This window comes from Toxorhynchites rutilus, chromosome 1, assembly GCF_029784135.1.
Source record: "Toxorhynchites rutilus septentrionalis strain SRP chromosome 1, ASM2978413v1, whole genome shotgun sequence".
In the NCBI taxonomy this organism is placed as follows: domain Eukaryota; kingdom Metazoa; phylum Arthropoda; class Insecta; order Diptera; family Culicidae; genus Toxorhynchites; species Toxorhynchites rutilus.
Window position 1 is genome coordinate 117,035,690 of NC_073744.1, and position 16,528 is coordinate 117,052,217.

General features: G+C 39.9%; 1 protein-coding gene across 1 annotated transcript in view; it reads left to right on the plus strand.

The window, feature by feature from the left end:
- LOC129761691 (ragulator complex protein LAMTOR3 homolog) overlaps positions 1 to 16,528 on the plus strand; it is a 305,844-nt gene that overhangs the window by 148,545 nt on the left and 140,771 nt on the right. The gene's annotated exons all lie outside the window — the stretch shown is intronic.

Below are 16,528 nucleotides of genomic sequence, written 5' to 3' on the forward strand. Positions count from 1 at the left end.
GGGACGAAGTTCGCCGGGCCGGCTAGTAGTTTATATGTACAAATGTTACGAATTAAATATTAATAGTAATTTTGCAAAGAAAAAACAGCAAAGGGGTATTCCTGTGGTATAACCGCAAGATTGACGTAGATTACGTTGGTTTAGTGATTATTTGTTTGAAGTTGAATCTGAATAAACTCTCAATTAATGGATGAATGATTATTTCGGGGAATTCGAAAACGAGAGCGTTATACGGAGGCACAGGGTTTTGAGCCTCAATACTTCTTTGCCGACTGAACAAAATGCCATGACTATCACCTGATTCGAAAGATAAAATGTCCACGAGTGATATGCCTTGCCAACTATTGATAGAATCGGATGAACTGAAGAAGTTTTAAGTCTCTATAACTTAAGACAACTACAAATTATTGAAGTCACAAAAATCTATAAATACGGGTACCTGCTTGAAACCTCATTGACTTTGGGAATTTGAAAGAAAAACTAGAGGCGTAAGAACTGTCTGGGTTTGAAGCTTTCAGCGACTGAGCAATAATCGATGGAAAATTATATGATTTTCGCGATGCGAAACATGCCCGATGAGCTACCCGTTACCCAACATCTAAAATCCACGTAAGAATCGTGATAAGGTGCGGCACTAATTTCCTTCATAAGCGCTAAACTCCGTTACAAGCACTAATTACCGTAATATGCTCTGAAGGAACATGTGAGCTAAGGGGGAGATGTGATATTGCACGGGTACCGCGTAAAAAAAACCGCGTTAATTGGAAAATCCGCGTAAAAAAAAACCTCGTAAAAAAACCAGGGTGTATTTTCATTCCGATTGGTAGTTATTTAATATTAACACATCCAGTTATTCGACCATAACTTGTAATAAAACAAAAAATTGTCACTAGGAAAAATAAAAACAATGTTTTCTTCAGGGATATCATTTGTTAACACGTTAAGCCTCGCGTCGGTCCCTGGGGACTGACACTGAATTTCCCTTCTTTTTTGCGCCAATCTCACCGGACAGTAGACCTTGCGTTTAAACCTACCTTATAATTGTTAAAAACTATTTTTTGTTTGAGAAAACTTCGCCCTTGCAGACTGCGACGGTTTGGTTTGCTTGTTGCATTCCTGATATTTCGTTTCTGAAAACATTTCAGCAATGGAAACTGAGTCTCATCTCTGAATACGATTTTGCGATAAAAATCATCATTCTATTCTAGATTACTTGCGGCTGAGATACTTTCTTCGACTTTGACAAATCATTAAAATGTTTTATGGATTCGTTTACTCGAAGACACAAAACTGTCCAGTCGCTAATGGATGACCTTTTACCTCTAGGAAATTGAGGTATCTGGTGTATTTTAATGGAAAATGATTGCTTTGCATGTTCATAAATGACGATATCATTTAAAAAAAATTAGGGATATTGATTGATAAAACTTTACAGAAAATAAAGTAATACTTATCAATTATTTAGTAACCGATAGTTATTTTTATTTTATAAAATAACCTCTGTGATATTCATTAGTATAACCTATGTTTTTCCTTTATTCGACCCTCTCGGTCTCGGTCTCACAGATTCAATAATTTTGCTTTGAGGAGGCTGACATGTCATAGTCATGTAAATGAAGTTGAAAAAAATTTTTTTTCATTTAATTATATTTTTTTACTTTAAAATATTAAATTGCCAAATTACGTACAGTCTGTGACAAACGAGTTATGATTTTGCGCGTAAGTACAGGGAGTTAAAACTATGTTTTATTGTTACATTCATTTTCTAATGACTTCTTGATAAGTCAACATTGGTAGATCGCGGCCTAAGATTTGAACAATTAGTCGCCCGTAATGACCAAAAGTTTGGCCACCCCTAGTTGCCCTATGAGTCAAACACAACGCCTGAAAATTTTAATGACAACGAGTGTCTAATCATTCCACCCAAAATTTTTACCATCAATTTGCGGGATGGTGTTTGTACAGGGTCTTTCAGATTAAAAGCTCACGCAACACATTTCAATAACTTCTACAAAAGTGAACTAATTTTTATTTTAAAAAACTAATAAAGCTTATTTTAGGACATTTTCGATGTGACCACCCCTTTTTTTGATAACGCGTTTTAAACGGTGAACAAAATGAAGCATGAAGACATGCACCACTCTAACATTATGATTTCGATGCTGTTGAAAATCCGAGTTATTTCTTCTTTAAGTTCCTCCAAATTTTGTGGCTTATTAAAATAGCAACGTATCTTTCACGTACCCCCATAGGAAGTAATCGACGATGAGAAACATTGAAATTATTGCCATAAGAGGACAAAGTTTCATTAAGGTTCCGGTTGCTCAAGTAATACGATTTCACTAAAAATACACGTTCTTGTGAATTATACATCTTGATACTAAAAACCATCCGATCAGACTTATGGGAATCGTGATATGCAAACACTTTTAAAAACTAACTACTTTCAACAATTTATTCACTTATCACTAATCACACGGCACCACCGGTGCTCCACAAGAACTGCACAGCGAAAAAGAGGGCGAGCCATGCGCTCGCGGCCCTCTTATGACTGCATACTGCTGACGCTGCACGCTCCACGTTGTCGACCGTAGGTTGGCGGACCCGAGTGGCGTGATGTACCAAACGGTTCCGTAACGGCTTCCCCCTTAGCTGAAAGACGTCCTCGGCTTTCGTCTACTGCTGAAGTATCAGCGGTACCTCTCTGGACTCGGGATGGGCCTCGGTTGATGCGATGGTATCCTGTTCGATGACTTCTGGTTTGCTGTTGGTAAGGAGTGTCTTCCAGGCGGCGAATTTCAAAACGATGATTATGGATGAACCCAGTATGCAGGTTAGTAAAGTTGATGAGATTACGGATGCTATCCATCCCAGGAAATGAAGTTTCCAATGGAGGTTTTCGGCTGTCAGGTTAAGGTGTGTGATATGGTTACGCTGTTCCATATGTAACTCCTGTAAATGTTCCAACGGAATGTGGTTAAACAGTTTGGTTGGATTTACCTTCAATCCCGTGGTAGGTATGAACGGCTGTATCTCCATGTTTGTGTTGACATATTCCTCGTCATCCAATTTCAGTGTACAGTTTGAGTATTGGATTAGGAACGACCCCTGTAGAGTGCGTTGGGTGACTGAACAGTTTGACGAAAGTGTTACATTGATTGCATTGACGACTATATTGCCATCATTGATTTTCCGAATAGTTTTGTTTCCGTAGGTGCGTTCTATGGGACACTCTGCTGTATTTCCGGAGACCAATTGTTGCATACAACCCGTCAAAGGTTCTAGATCCGTTGAGGAACATATAAACATGGCGTTGGCTTTGGAACAAGCGCTTTTTAACATGAATGATTTCTGTCCTTTCAAATAAAACTGTGTTTGTAGGTGGACTCTGTGGTGATCTACAATGACTGGTTCAATGAAGTTGAGGGTGTACTGTACATTTTTGATCCTGGGTATCTTCAGTATGTACATGAAAATTTCGTTGTTTAATACTGCGTAGGCATTGGCAGTACTAAGTATGCTATCGACCGAGTTAAGCCCGAAACCGTCATTAATGAGGGAATGATGAATGGTTTCCAATTCGTCGAGGTGAATGATGCGGCTGCTTGGGATACTCCGTCTCGCTAGTGTGATCGCCTCTTCGATTATGTCTAAGTAGTATAATAGCTCATCAATTTTGAATATTAATTCTAATACATCAAAGCCCTCTAAGGAATGTATTACATTTTCCTCATTTTCCAGTATGACGTTAATTGCTTTTGTAATGTTGCTCATTCGTGAATCGAAAGCACTATTGATTCTTATTTGCTTGTTATTCTCGCTAATTAATGAATTTAATGACGAATTTATAATCTTAAGGTCGTCTGCATCAGGGCTTCCCGATACGTATTTCCAGGCCTTTCCGAGAGATTCCCATCGTTTTCTCCTACGTAGTGGTTTTATTCGGTTGTAACTCAAGTTTATTTTGTCTAATTTTGCTTTAACTATTGACTTAAAAGGCGTTTGATTCGACAATCTCTCCATAGAAACGGCGTTAAAGTTTTCTACAATTGTTCCAATTGAGGTCAAGTTTATGGGGTGCACAATTCGCAGAGAACTAGTGCTTATTTTAGCGGGTCCTAACGGAACTATAATGATCGGACTCTGATCCAGGGTATGAATTCTCAAGTCTGAAGTGGCCATCCCTACCAGCGTAAGGAGCCACAGTATTCTGCAAGAAAATATCAAGTGTTGTTTTAGTTAGCTCTTTTCATATCTAATTTGTGAATTTTGATAGCCTTTTCGTCTGTTACAGTTTTGCTGGTTTGACTTTGGATTTTAATTGGCCTAAATCTATTGGTGTAAGGGGTCGGCTTTCCTTTCCCTTTAACTAAAGCTTCACTGATGGTGAGGTTTTCATATTCTTTATTGTTTTGACTTTCATTTTTCTGATTGTGTGTCCTCGCTTCTAACGCAATATTTTCCCTGGCAGTTAGTATTATTTTTGCTTTCTGTGTATTTATATCCTCCGGGTTCAATGAATGAGAATTTCCAAAAATTATATCCCTAGGTCTTAATTTCGTAGTTGAATGTTTGGTATCGTTATATAGGGCAGTTACTATGGAGAGCCCTTCGTATAAGGTTAGTTCTTCAAGTTTTCTCCTGTTTGACATGTACATTTCTAAAAGCGTGTTGTGGTATCTCTCGACAATGCCATTGCTGTTACTAGTACTGGCAAAGTGTATATCAATATTTTGATTTTGGAGAAAGGTTTTGAATTTTGAGCTTCTGAAAGATGTGGCTTGATCACATGTTATAGTTTTTGGTAGGCCGAAAATTTTAAAGTATTTTGTAATTACTTCGATCAGCTCATCCGCCGTTTCATTCTGGATTTTGAAAATTTGGGCAAATTTGGAAAATGCGTCAACAAGGGTAAGGAATTTTTCACCCTCCTTGACGTATACGTCAATGAAAATGTTCTCTAATGGTTTGTCGTATGCTCTTCGAGTTATTGGAATTTTGAAGGGACGTCGTTCGTATTTCGCGAACTTGCAGTCCTCACAATTTTTTGCGAATGATTTGATCTTCGTAATCATATCGGGGAAGAAAACTGACTGACGAATCTCCTCGTATGTGAGCTTCCAACTTCTGTGGTTAAAATTATGGCTCTTACGAATAAATTCCTCTTGATCAGTTTTAGAAATAAGATCAGGGAGTTTTAGATTGCAAAATTGTACTTTCATGCCTTTGAATTGATCTTTCATTATTTTAGAACACAATTGTGCAACCTCTAGGGGAGCGAATATACCATTGGATATGGTCGGGGAAAGATAACTTTTAAGAATGTTTCGGATTTCATCTTCGGAATATTCTCCACGGTTGAAAGTATGCCTGCTGTAACCTGAAAATATAGAATAAAATATGTGAGCCGATTTTCTAGGATCGTTTGACACATTAATTATCAGCTGATTCCTAAACTTGTTAATTATTTCTGGTCCATATATCGGGTCATTTTCATAAAGCTCGTTTTGCAAAACGGTTTGAATATTTAGTTCAGATTCGTCAGCTCGTGGTATCCGGGATAAACCATCGGCCACTACATTTTGTTTTCCTTTTTTGTAAACCAACTGGAAATCGAATTGCTCCAGGTATAGCCGTTGGCGAGTCACTCGTCCTGTAGCATCTGTTAACTTGATTTCCTTAGTAAGAGGCTCATGATCTGTGTATATGGTAAACTGCCTACCATACAGATATGGCCGGAACTTTTTAGCTGCAAAATAGATAGCTAACAGTTCCTTGGCGGTGGCAGAATATTTCTCTTCCGCCTTTGTCAATGTTCTTGATAGATAGGCAATGGGTTTTTCACCTCCATTCACTATCTGTGTGAGGACCGCCCCGATCGCAAAGTTTGACGCGTCCGTAGTCAAAACGAACGGCTCGTCAAAATTGGGGTAGTGCAATAAGAGATCCGAACTCATTATATTTTTCAATTCAGTAAAGGCTTTTTCATATTCCGGAGTAATTTCTATGGATTTGGTTTTTCCACGAAGCACACTTGTCATCGGCTTTGCGATTTTAGCAAAGTCGGGAATGAATCTTCTATAGTATGAAATTGTTCCAAGGAAGGATTTTAGTTCCTTCGGGGTTTTCGGAAGAGGCCAGTTTTTCACTGCTTCAACCTTCTTGAGATTAGGTTTAACCTCTTCCGTAGTAACCACGTGACCGAGGAATTCAACTTCTTTACGAAGGAATTCCGACTTGTCACACTGAACTCTAAGGTTTGCTTCCTTTAGAGTTTTTAAAACCTTTTGAATGTCTTTCATGTGCTCTTCCAAAGAGCTGGAAAAAATTATGATGTCGTCCATATAGACGAAACATCTAATACCTAAATGTTTCCGTAATACCGAATCCATCAGGCGTTGGAATGTTGCGGGCGCATTCTTCAATCCGAACGGCATCCGCACAAATTCGTATTTCCCATGATCGACGTTAAACGCCGTTTTTGGGATGTCAGCTGGGTCTACCTCTATTTGGTGGAACCCGCTGGCCAGGTCGAGCACAGAGAAATACTGCGCATTTCCTAGACGATCCAAAATTTCGCTGATTTCCGGTATTGGATACCGATCAGACGGTGTGATTTTATTTAATTTTCTGTAATCTACCACTATGCGGTACTTTTTCGCACCTGAGTTGTCGACCTTCTTAGGTACGACCCAAATAGGAGAAGTCCAGGCAGATGAAGACTCTCTAATAATGCCTGTATCCAACATCTTTTGGATTTGTTCACTCACTATTTCTCTTAGATGGTACGGATATTTATATGTCTTTTGGTGTATTGGCTTGTTATCGGTGGTCTCTATTCTATGCTTTACTTGATGTGTAAAGGCAAGTTTTTGACCTTCCTGGAAGAAGATGCTTTTGAATGGCTGTAAGGTCTTTGCAAGAAGTTTGACCTCCTCTTTATTTAGATGATCCGCAGGGAAATTCAAATTCTCTTTTGGATTATCGGTTTTTATAAGAAAGTCTTTATTTTCGAATGGTTTCGACAATATAGGCTTCGGTAGGCCTTTTGAATGTACATGAACCATCGCACTATTATTCTTTGCCAAGTAAAGTCCCGGTTGGACTGAAACATTTGCAGTAATGTTAAGCTCATCTTCGATAAGAAATGTTCCATCTTGTAAAGTTGGAATTTTCATGAAAGTTTCGAAATTTTCGTGAAAATTCATGGAAGAAGGGAAATACCGGTAAAATTGGTACGTAGATTTCCCAATAATCAACTCGTGTTTATCTGTATTGATCACGGCTTTCAAGGCTGCTAAGTTTTCGTACCCTATGAGCCCGTCAAAAAATTTATGAAATTTAAACACATGAAATGGTAGTGCTCTGTTGACATCTTTCGGAAAAAGATTCGCGTGCACCACTTTATCCAAAATAAATTTTCCATTTTTGTTCGTGACGATGGCTGGCTGATCAGTCACTTTTGCGTTTGCCACATGTTCTGGATTCATATACGATTTGTTCGCACCTGTGTCTATCAAGAATTTTAAGATTCCCTTGTTAGATCGGTAGCGAATGTAAGGAATGAAATTGTTCAAGTTATTGTCTGGTCTTCCTCTCCTCTGTGAAAATTTACTTCGCGTGTATTTTGCACTTCGCACTCGGTCGCGTTATTGTCATCATCGTCATCATCATCATCACTATCCACGTCAACCTCGTTGGTGTTATGTTCCACGCGCGGTTTAAATTGCTGAATCGGTCGTTTGAATGCAGTTTTTGCGTTCGTTTCTTTGGCATATGCTCTGTAAGAGCTGTTGCTGTTGTTGTTATTATTATAGCCACCAGAACCACTGCTACTAGGGTTACTGTGCTGTTTGAAAAATTGTTTTGCGGGTTTCGTTCTACTTTCCGCGTTTTGATTAGTGCATACAGCCTGGTATGCCTCTTCTAAAGATTTTGGTTTCGATTGCCTGATAATGGAGGCCAGGGGCTCTCCGATGTTGTCCAAATATCGTGTGATTGTTATCACATCAACTACCTCTCGAGCCGATAACGGGTTCGAGGATAGATTGGCTTTTAGCCTAGTGTTAATTTCTTTGATTTCATTAAAGAATCTCAAATGATTCTTATCTCCTTTCTTCAAATGGAACATCGCCGACAAATTAGTGGCGAAGTCCTTCTGGTCCCCATATTGTTCGATGAGAACCGATTTGATACCGTGAATGGTATCGGGATCACCATTTGCGCATAATATCACGCGAGCGTCCGCTTTGATTTTATTTTTTATTGCCCGCAAATATATCGAGCTAAGCGAGTCGGGTTGCCCGTTCTCGCCTTTTATTTTAAACATTTCGTAAAGCTCGTTGACTTCCTTGAGCCAACTTGCCAATTCCTTTTTATTTCCGGAAAATTCCGACATATTTTTAATAGGGTCGGGGATGGCATATTTGTTGCCCTCCCTGGCCACTACCAATGCTCGGAGCTGTTCAAGCTCTGTTTTGAGTGCTTCAAGTTCACTGGCTCTTGTTTCCGGCATGATTGATAATAGAGTTTTAGATGTTGAGAAGTAATTCACTTACGGTTGTGTTTGCAGCATCCGGGTGATCCTTCGACGGCTGGTTACTCGTGCGGCGGGATCTTCCACTATTTTAACACCTCACGATCCCACTTCTGACACCACTTATGGGAATCGTGATATGCAAACACTTTTAAAAACTAACTACTTTCAACAATTTATTCACTTATCACTAATCACACGGCACCACCGGTGCTCCACAAGAACTGCACAGCGAAAAAGAGGGCGAGCCATGCGCTCGCGGCCCTCTTATGACTGCATACTGCTGACGCTGCACGCTCCACGTTGTCGACCGTAGGTTGGCGGACCCGAGTGGCGTGATGTACCAAACGGTTCCGTAACGCAGACTGAACGAGTAACCGAATATTATCGTCCCAAATTGGGGAATGCAGTGTTAGCGAAAAAATTTTTTTATAAGGAGCTATTCAATTTTTGGGGTGAGCACTTAATCTGAAAGATCCTGTATTTTGAAGAAAACACCATCCTGCAAACCATCTCTTACTTTTTAGTAGGAAACTTAATACCAAATTTACAAACCCAATCAAGCAAATTATAAAGAGAAATCTGCAATAGATTATACAAATCAGCACTGTCTTTACACAGTCATCTGCAAATTGTCCTAATAGATCCTTTGGCTCTACGAAACCCGAACTGCGAAAGTGAGAGATGGTTGTTAGATTCTATCCAACTGTCTTAACGAATCATTTTCTCTAATAATTTGGGAATGCAAGAGAGTATTGCTATTGGTCTTTAAACATTATATTTGGACGCAGGTTTACCAGGTTTCAGAATAGCTATAACTTCGATCTGCCGATCAATGCATCTCGAATTATTGCATCTTGATTAATGCATCTTGATTAATGCATCTTGATTATTGCATCTCGAAAAATGCATCTCGAATATTGCACCGATTGATGCATCTCGAATATTGCCTTAAGAGGGTATTCTCAGTATATAGGCACGAATTTCGGACGGTTTTACAAGCTCTGAACAAACAAAACAAATTACATTTTTACCATCCATTAGTCTATTGTTTGTTTATATATCTTTTAGAAACACAACAATATTTAAACGAATGAAAAATTCCCAATATTAAATAAGTTACAAGCTGGTAAATTGGAGGCGCTCCAAAAAACAGTGCCATGACATTCACGATTCCAGCCCTTCTGGTTAGCTGAAATGGAAAAATCTAACAGATTCGCATTCAGTAAAGATGCCGCTATAGGTGCACCCGTGATCGAGTGGTTAGCGTCTCACATTATCATGCCAGGTGTTCGGGTTCGATTCCTGTTCTGGCCGGGGGGATTTTTCGTCAGAGAAATTTCCTTCGACTTGCACTGTGGTCACGCGTATTCTAGAGCTTGCCCCTCGGATTACATTCAAGGCGTGTTATTTGGCCCAAGAAATCTCAATTAAAGTATTAATGAATGACGCTAGTTAATGCATACGTTGAGACGGCAAAAGTTCCACAGGGAACGTTAACGCCATTCAAGAAGAAGAAAGATGCCGCTATGGTATAAACATCAGACAAGCCAAAAAACGTTTTCATAAAAAATGGCGTTTGAAATTAAAAATTATGTTTTAGCACGTTTTTCACAACTTTTCTAATTTTTTTAAATTAGCTAAACAGAAAAAGTATAATTTTTATTAGTTCATGCGACAGAGGGATTTATAATGATTGTATTCATGTAAATTTGAATAAAATCGGTTCTGTAGAAAATGAGATATCGTGTACGCCAGTATCAAACATCGAGTTTCGAGAAAAGTTTTGAATGAAGACCGTACTAGATATCATACTGCATCACTAAAATGACTACAACCCGGTAAATAATGGCAATTTCAAAAAAATCCACCCGAGAGCATATTCATGAATGTTTAAGCCGCAGAAATATGTAGAAAACCAAATTTCGATTTATTCCAAATTTCTAGACTACGATATCCCCTCAATCTACCGGATCATGATTTTGTCATTGCTGCTTATCATAAGCTTATTGCAGGATGCAAAATAAAGCTAGGGCATCTTTCGTACAGTAATGCTACTTCTTTTAAGGTGACCACATAGTTTTTGCTGTATCTTTTTAACGAGATGAAATACCGAAAAATTCTTCTACGCAACACTCTTGAGGACATTAGGATTAGTTACATGAACATCAATTTATACCAGCCCATGTTCTTCTCATTGGAACGTCAGATGGTTTGAAAGCACCAATCCCAACAGATGTGAGCATTAATTTTCCGTCTCTGTTTGTTCGGAATTCTATGAACTTGAGGAACGTTCTTCTGAAGTCACTGCCCGCAAATAAGAAACTTCCGTATGAACATTTGATTCCGTCCTGGGAGATGTAAGTTCAAAAATTGCTTGTAGGGCAAAGGTGCGCAGTGGCCGTAGGGTAAAAGTTCGCACCAGCGTTTTGCTCTGAAAAAAAAAATTATAAAATGTTTTCAACAAAATTTTTAACGGGACCCACAAGAAGAAAACTGATTTGAAGAAATGCACTCCAGAAATGCTCAAATGGCCCGACAGTGGCTTAGGGAGGGAGTCTCGAAACGTCGGATTGCGCAGGCCTCGGTATTTTTGAATCAGCTCTGAGGAAGAGGCTCATATGAGAAAGTGATTTTTGATTTGAATCTTCTTTTATTGACATTTCTATTTCTGCTGGGATGTGTCAGCGAGCACCTAGGGCGGTTCAGACAAGTATTCACGAGTGAGCAGTCTGAGGATCTGGCAGACCACTGCAGGGCACTGGACAAAACATTTATGGGGGTCAAAAAACTGCATTTTTAGCGTTAGGTAATTTGTGTTCCATGTCAAATAAAAAAAAAGTAAGGCTTGAGTTCACAAAAAAGTATTTCAACAAGCCGATGGTTTGGGGACTGACGAATCGAAGTTTGAGATCTTAAATCAAAAACGACGAGTGAGAGTTTGGAGAAAATTAGATGAAGCGCTACAAGATAGTCATCTACAGCCTACGGTAAAGGACGGTGATGAAAAATCATGACCTGGGGCTGCTTTGCCTGTGCCGGAGTAGCAAACTTGTTTCAAATCAACGGCAGAATGACAGCTGATCCGATCTTGACATCATCACCGAAAATCTTCGTGAATCGTGAATTGTAAAAACCGACGTACGCTTCATTTCTTCATTTTTCAACAGAACAATGGTTCTAAGTATACTGCCAAAAAACCAAGGCTTTTTCAAGTCGAAGGTTTTTATAAGTCCACATTTGAACCCTCTTGAAAATCTGTGGGCTATTCTGGACAATAAACTGGTCAAAACTAGCGTAATGAACGAAGATAAACAAGGACTTCACAGCATAATTGAAAGCCTGGAAGGAGATAAACGTACAAAATCTGAAGGATTCGGTGGAAAGCGAGGTCCATATTAAAGATCTTTAGTTTGCATCATCACATCGTTTTTTCGTTATGAATTTTCAAAGTGGATTTTTTTCTTGTTATGTTGTTTTATGGATACATTTTGCTCACAAGCTTTAATTTAAAGGGCGAACACGAAATTATTGCGACACATTCAACAGGGCATAACTTTTTTACCATTGGGTAAAAATCAACCAAATTTTGCACACTTTCTCATTGATGTGTATTGTCTGCATGCTGTGAAACTCGAAGTCGTGTTATTCGATTCAACGAAAATGGAGGTGATCCAACGCGAGTCGAGAGAACAAATTCTTTTCAAACACCTGGAATTTCCTGACCTGTCGCACCGGCAGTTGGGAAAAATGTTGAACATTCACCATTCAACCGTCTCCAGAGTATTGAAGCGGTTCCAGGAGCGGTTGACGTTGGACCACGGCAAAGGAGCTGGAAGAAAACCGGGACCGGAGAATAAAAAGACGGAGGGAATGGTGAAGCGGATGATTAAAGCAAATCCCAACGTCTCAAGCCGTGATTTGGCTAAAAAGATCGGCATGTCGCAGAGCTACGTCCAGAATGCAAAGAAGAGAGCTGGACTACATACATACAAGGTACAGAACTTCCCAAACCGCGATGAACGGCAACAATCAACGGCTGAAACTCGGGCACGGAAGCTCTACGAGAAGATGCTGACAAAATATGGCTGCTGTGTGATGGACGACGAAACGTATATAAAAGCCAAATTCCGGGGTTGGAGTTTTTCACCGACAAGAGCAAGTTCGATGTGGACGACAAATTTAAGAAGAAGAAAATGTCGAAGTTCGCTTCCAAATATCTCGTTTGGCAGGCCATCTGCTCTTGCGGACTGAGGAGTGAGCCTTTCGTGACAAAGGGCACAGTAAATGGAGAGATCTACAAATCCGAGTGCCTCAAGAAGCGCCTTTTGCCGTTCTTGCAGCAGCACGACGAAGCTCCGCTATTTTGGCCAGATTTGGCATCATGCCACTATTCTAAAAGTGTCCTGGAGTGGTATGAGGCTAATTCTGTCCATTTTGTTCAAAGGACATGAACCCGCCAAACTGTCCGGAGCTGCGCCCGGTGGAGCAGTACTGGGCAATAATGAAGCGGGAACTTCGGAAGAGCAAGAAGACAGTCAAAGACGAGAAGGACATGTTAAGAAAATGGAAAAAAAACTGAGAAACTGGTACCGGATGACACTGTAAAGACTTTGATGGAGGGCATCAAGCGAAAATGCATTCAATTTTACACTCAAGGCTCCATCGATTAACTTTTCTTTTGATTTTTGAAGTAAATATATGTATAAAACTACCTCAAAATTTTGGTTTGATTCTAAACATTATAAGAAAATTGGCATGACATTTTCGGTGTCGCAATAATTTCGTGTTCGCCCTTTAAGAATAAATTGACTACTTTGTTGTTTCAATCTATGTACCTTTTTTTTTTATCCAAAATATATATATTTTTATCAAGGCTCATATGGCGTTAGCCTGACGGGGCCGGGAGTTCAATATTTTGACAATTTTACCCATCATCTATTCATCTATGTAACCGATTACTCGCGATTGGCTCGAGGTTAGTATTACAAGTGTTCTCATAATCGGGATGTTGCAGTCTCCAATGCTCTGTACGTGTGCCCGGCACGGGATACTTCCTATTGGGATGCAGCTGATCATTAATTAACAACGCCCCCAGGTCTGTACTCCATGGCGTGGTGCATGTTTCTCGACTTAAGGAATCTAGAATAGAATGGTCACTAGCCGGCACAATCATCAGCTCGTGTAGAGTTGTCATGAGCGGTACAATCCTCAACTCTTGGTGAATGATCAGTGGGCTGCACAACCTTCGGCCCGTGTATCTGTAAAGAGTGTGTGTATGTATTGCCGCGACGCAGTAAAAGTTTATAGATCGGGTAGGAGGATTATGAAACAGGAATACAACGAAGGAAACATCATTAAACGTTGCCATCGGCGTTTCTGAGGAACAGGTATAGATGGAACAGAAGATCAGGATCACGGCTAACTAAGATAAGATAACTAAGATATATCGATTGTCTGTCTCGTGCTCTCAGAGCTCTAGTGAGCTGAGAGCAAGCAGCATGGGACCGGATACACGACCAGACAATATACTCGATGTCGTGGTAGCCATCGCCACAATCACAAAGATTGTTTGCTGCGAGCCCAATGCGATGAAGAAGCGCGTTTAGGTTGTTGTGATTGGACATAAGCCGAGATATCACGCGAATAAAATCACGACCTACATTCAATCCCTTGAACCATGCACTCGTCGAGACCTTAAGGATAATCGTGTGTAACCAACGACCGAACTCATCTCCACTCCACATGCGCTACCAACTTACGAGTGTGTGCTGTCGAGGAAGGTGGAAAAATTCATTATAAGCAATTTGCATTTCAAAAAATGTGATGTTTCTCATTTCCCGGAATAGAGCAATGGGAGGATGGGGCTAAAGTAATCTTGAATAATTTTCGTTTATCAACTTTCATTGAGCGCACTGCCTCTATTGAGCTGAGACTGTCTGAAAAAATAAAATAATGGTCGATGGGCAGTGTTTCATTTCCCTAGAGCATAGCATATCGCACCCAGCTCAGCGACATACACGGAAAAAGTATATTTGAGTTTGAAAGAGGTACTAGAATTTTCATTGAAGATGCCGAAGCCAGTGGACCCGTTTATGAATGGACCGTCAGTAAAGAACATTTTATCAGATCTAACTTTCCCATTCCGAAAATATCGACGGAAGAACATTGGAGCGTAGATGATCATGGATTTTTTGTTGCATGCGAATGTCAACTTATTCTAAAATAATCATTAAATCTACTTCGAAGCGCATTGCTAGCAAAATTAAAGTCAAAGAAGTGAAAAATCCTATTGAATGTAGCAGACATAAATTCCAACGGATCATGCTGGCCATACAAACTATTCCACAAATCAAGCCTAAGGAAATCACGATGGCGTAGGTTGCGTTCTGAAGCATAAATATTTAAGTTAGCTAGCAAAAAAAGGGGAGTCCATCTCGTTCCCCAGCAGCTTCGCAACAAACATGGCTTGTGCTGCAGATCGCCTGTTCTCCAGGGTATCAATTCGCAGCAGGTTACAGCGTTCTTCGTAAGGAAGCAAATCCCTTGGGTTCCGCCATGGAAGATTCCTCAAAGCACGACGTACGAACTTTCTCTGTACAGATTCAATGCGCGCTTCCCAAATGCCGGGGAAAGGAACCATACGACAGAAGCAAATTCCAGTATAGAACGAACCAGCGCATAGTATAGAGATTTCAAGCTAAGCGGGTCTTTAAATCCATTGGTTACCCTCAAAACAAAACCGAGCTGCTTGTTTGCCCTGGAGATGATGTCGTTGTAGTGGTAGTGTAGTGAATGTGAACTCCTCGTCAAGGATTACACACAAGTCGCGAACTCGTTGAACCCGCTCGATGGCTTTGCCGGATAACATGTAGAAGAAATTGATGGGATTCCGCTTGGCATTTCTCGACGCTCAGCGTCATACAATTTCGTGCACACCACGTCTCAAAAATGTTCAGTAAGCTTTGAAGATGATGACAATCATCTATGTCTTCGATAATAACGTAGACCTTAGAATCATCAGCATAGAAGAGTCTCGTTCCTCGTGGCAGGATGGCAGGACACGTCGTTTATAAACTGTTATAATACAAAAACATACCCTCATCTCACAAACGTTGATCATTTAAGTCTCATAATATGATGATGGTTCAAGTGAATTTTTTCGTTGCGGATCACTGTACGTAGTGATACTAGCTCGCGAACTGTACATCTTTATTTACTTGAACTGAACATCTTTATTTAATCTTTATTCAATGAGATTTTAGCAGTCAACATGAAAATAAAACAGTAACGCTTAACAGTTGAATCAGCAATTTCACCAGACTGGTTCCTTGAGCTTTTGAGTTTTTCTCCTAAAAAGGATGACAGACAAAGGAAAAGCAAGAGATGAAGGAATTCTTAATGCATTTATGGCGACCTTTGTTTTCGGTTGGTGTATATAAATCGATAACTGGTTTACATGTCTTTCTCCAATGCTGCAGACGAAATCATTCGCAATATCTCATCACCATGAAGCGTTGAGGATTAATATGAACTTTTCAATTCATTTCTGAATGCAAACTTTCAAGGACAGCCTAGCTCGGTTCTCATGGTGCCAATCTGTACTACGTCCGAGCGAGAGAAAAATTGGCAAATCAAATTCAGTCACCGTCGTCGCGTCCATAAGCCTAAAGCGTGTGGTTATGCAGAGCCCAGAAATTGTGGAGTCGAGCCACCGACAACGAAAAGAGTGGTGATGCAACAACAACAAAAAAAGCTGCGAAAAATGCGTTTTGGGATACTTTATCTTGGTTCAGGTCATTTTGCAAGTTCATCCGAAAATAAACGTGAAATGATACCAAGAGAAACATGATAAGAAGATGAAGAAAGAATGAATATTCCGGTTTTGAAATTGAGCAGCATAACGCAATATGAAAAAAAACGGAAAAAGGAAGCAAAGGGTGGACAGCACTTGCCCTCTTGAAAAAGAGAAAAAAAACCTATTACTTAGTA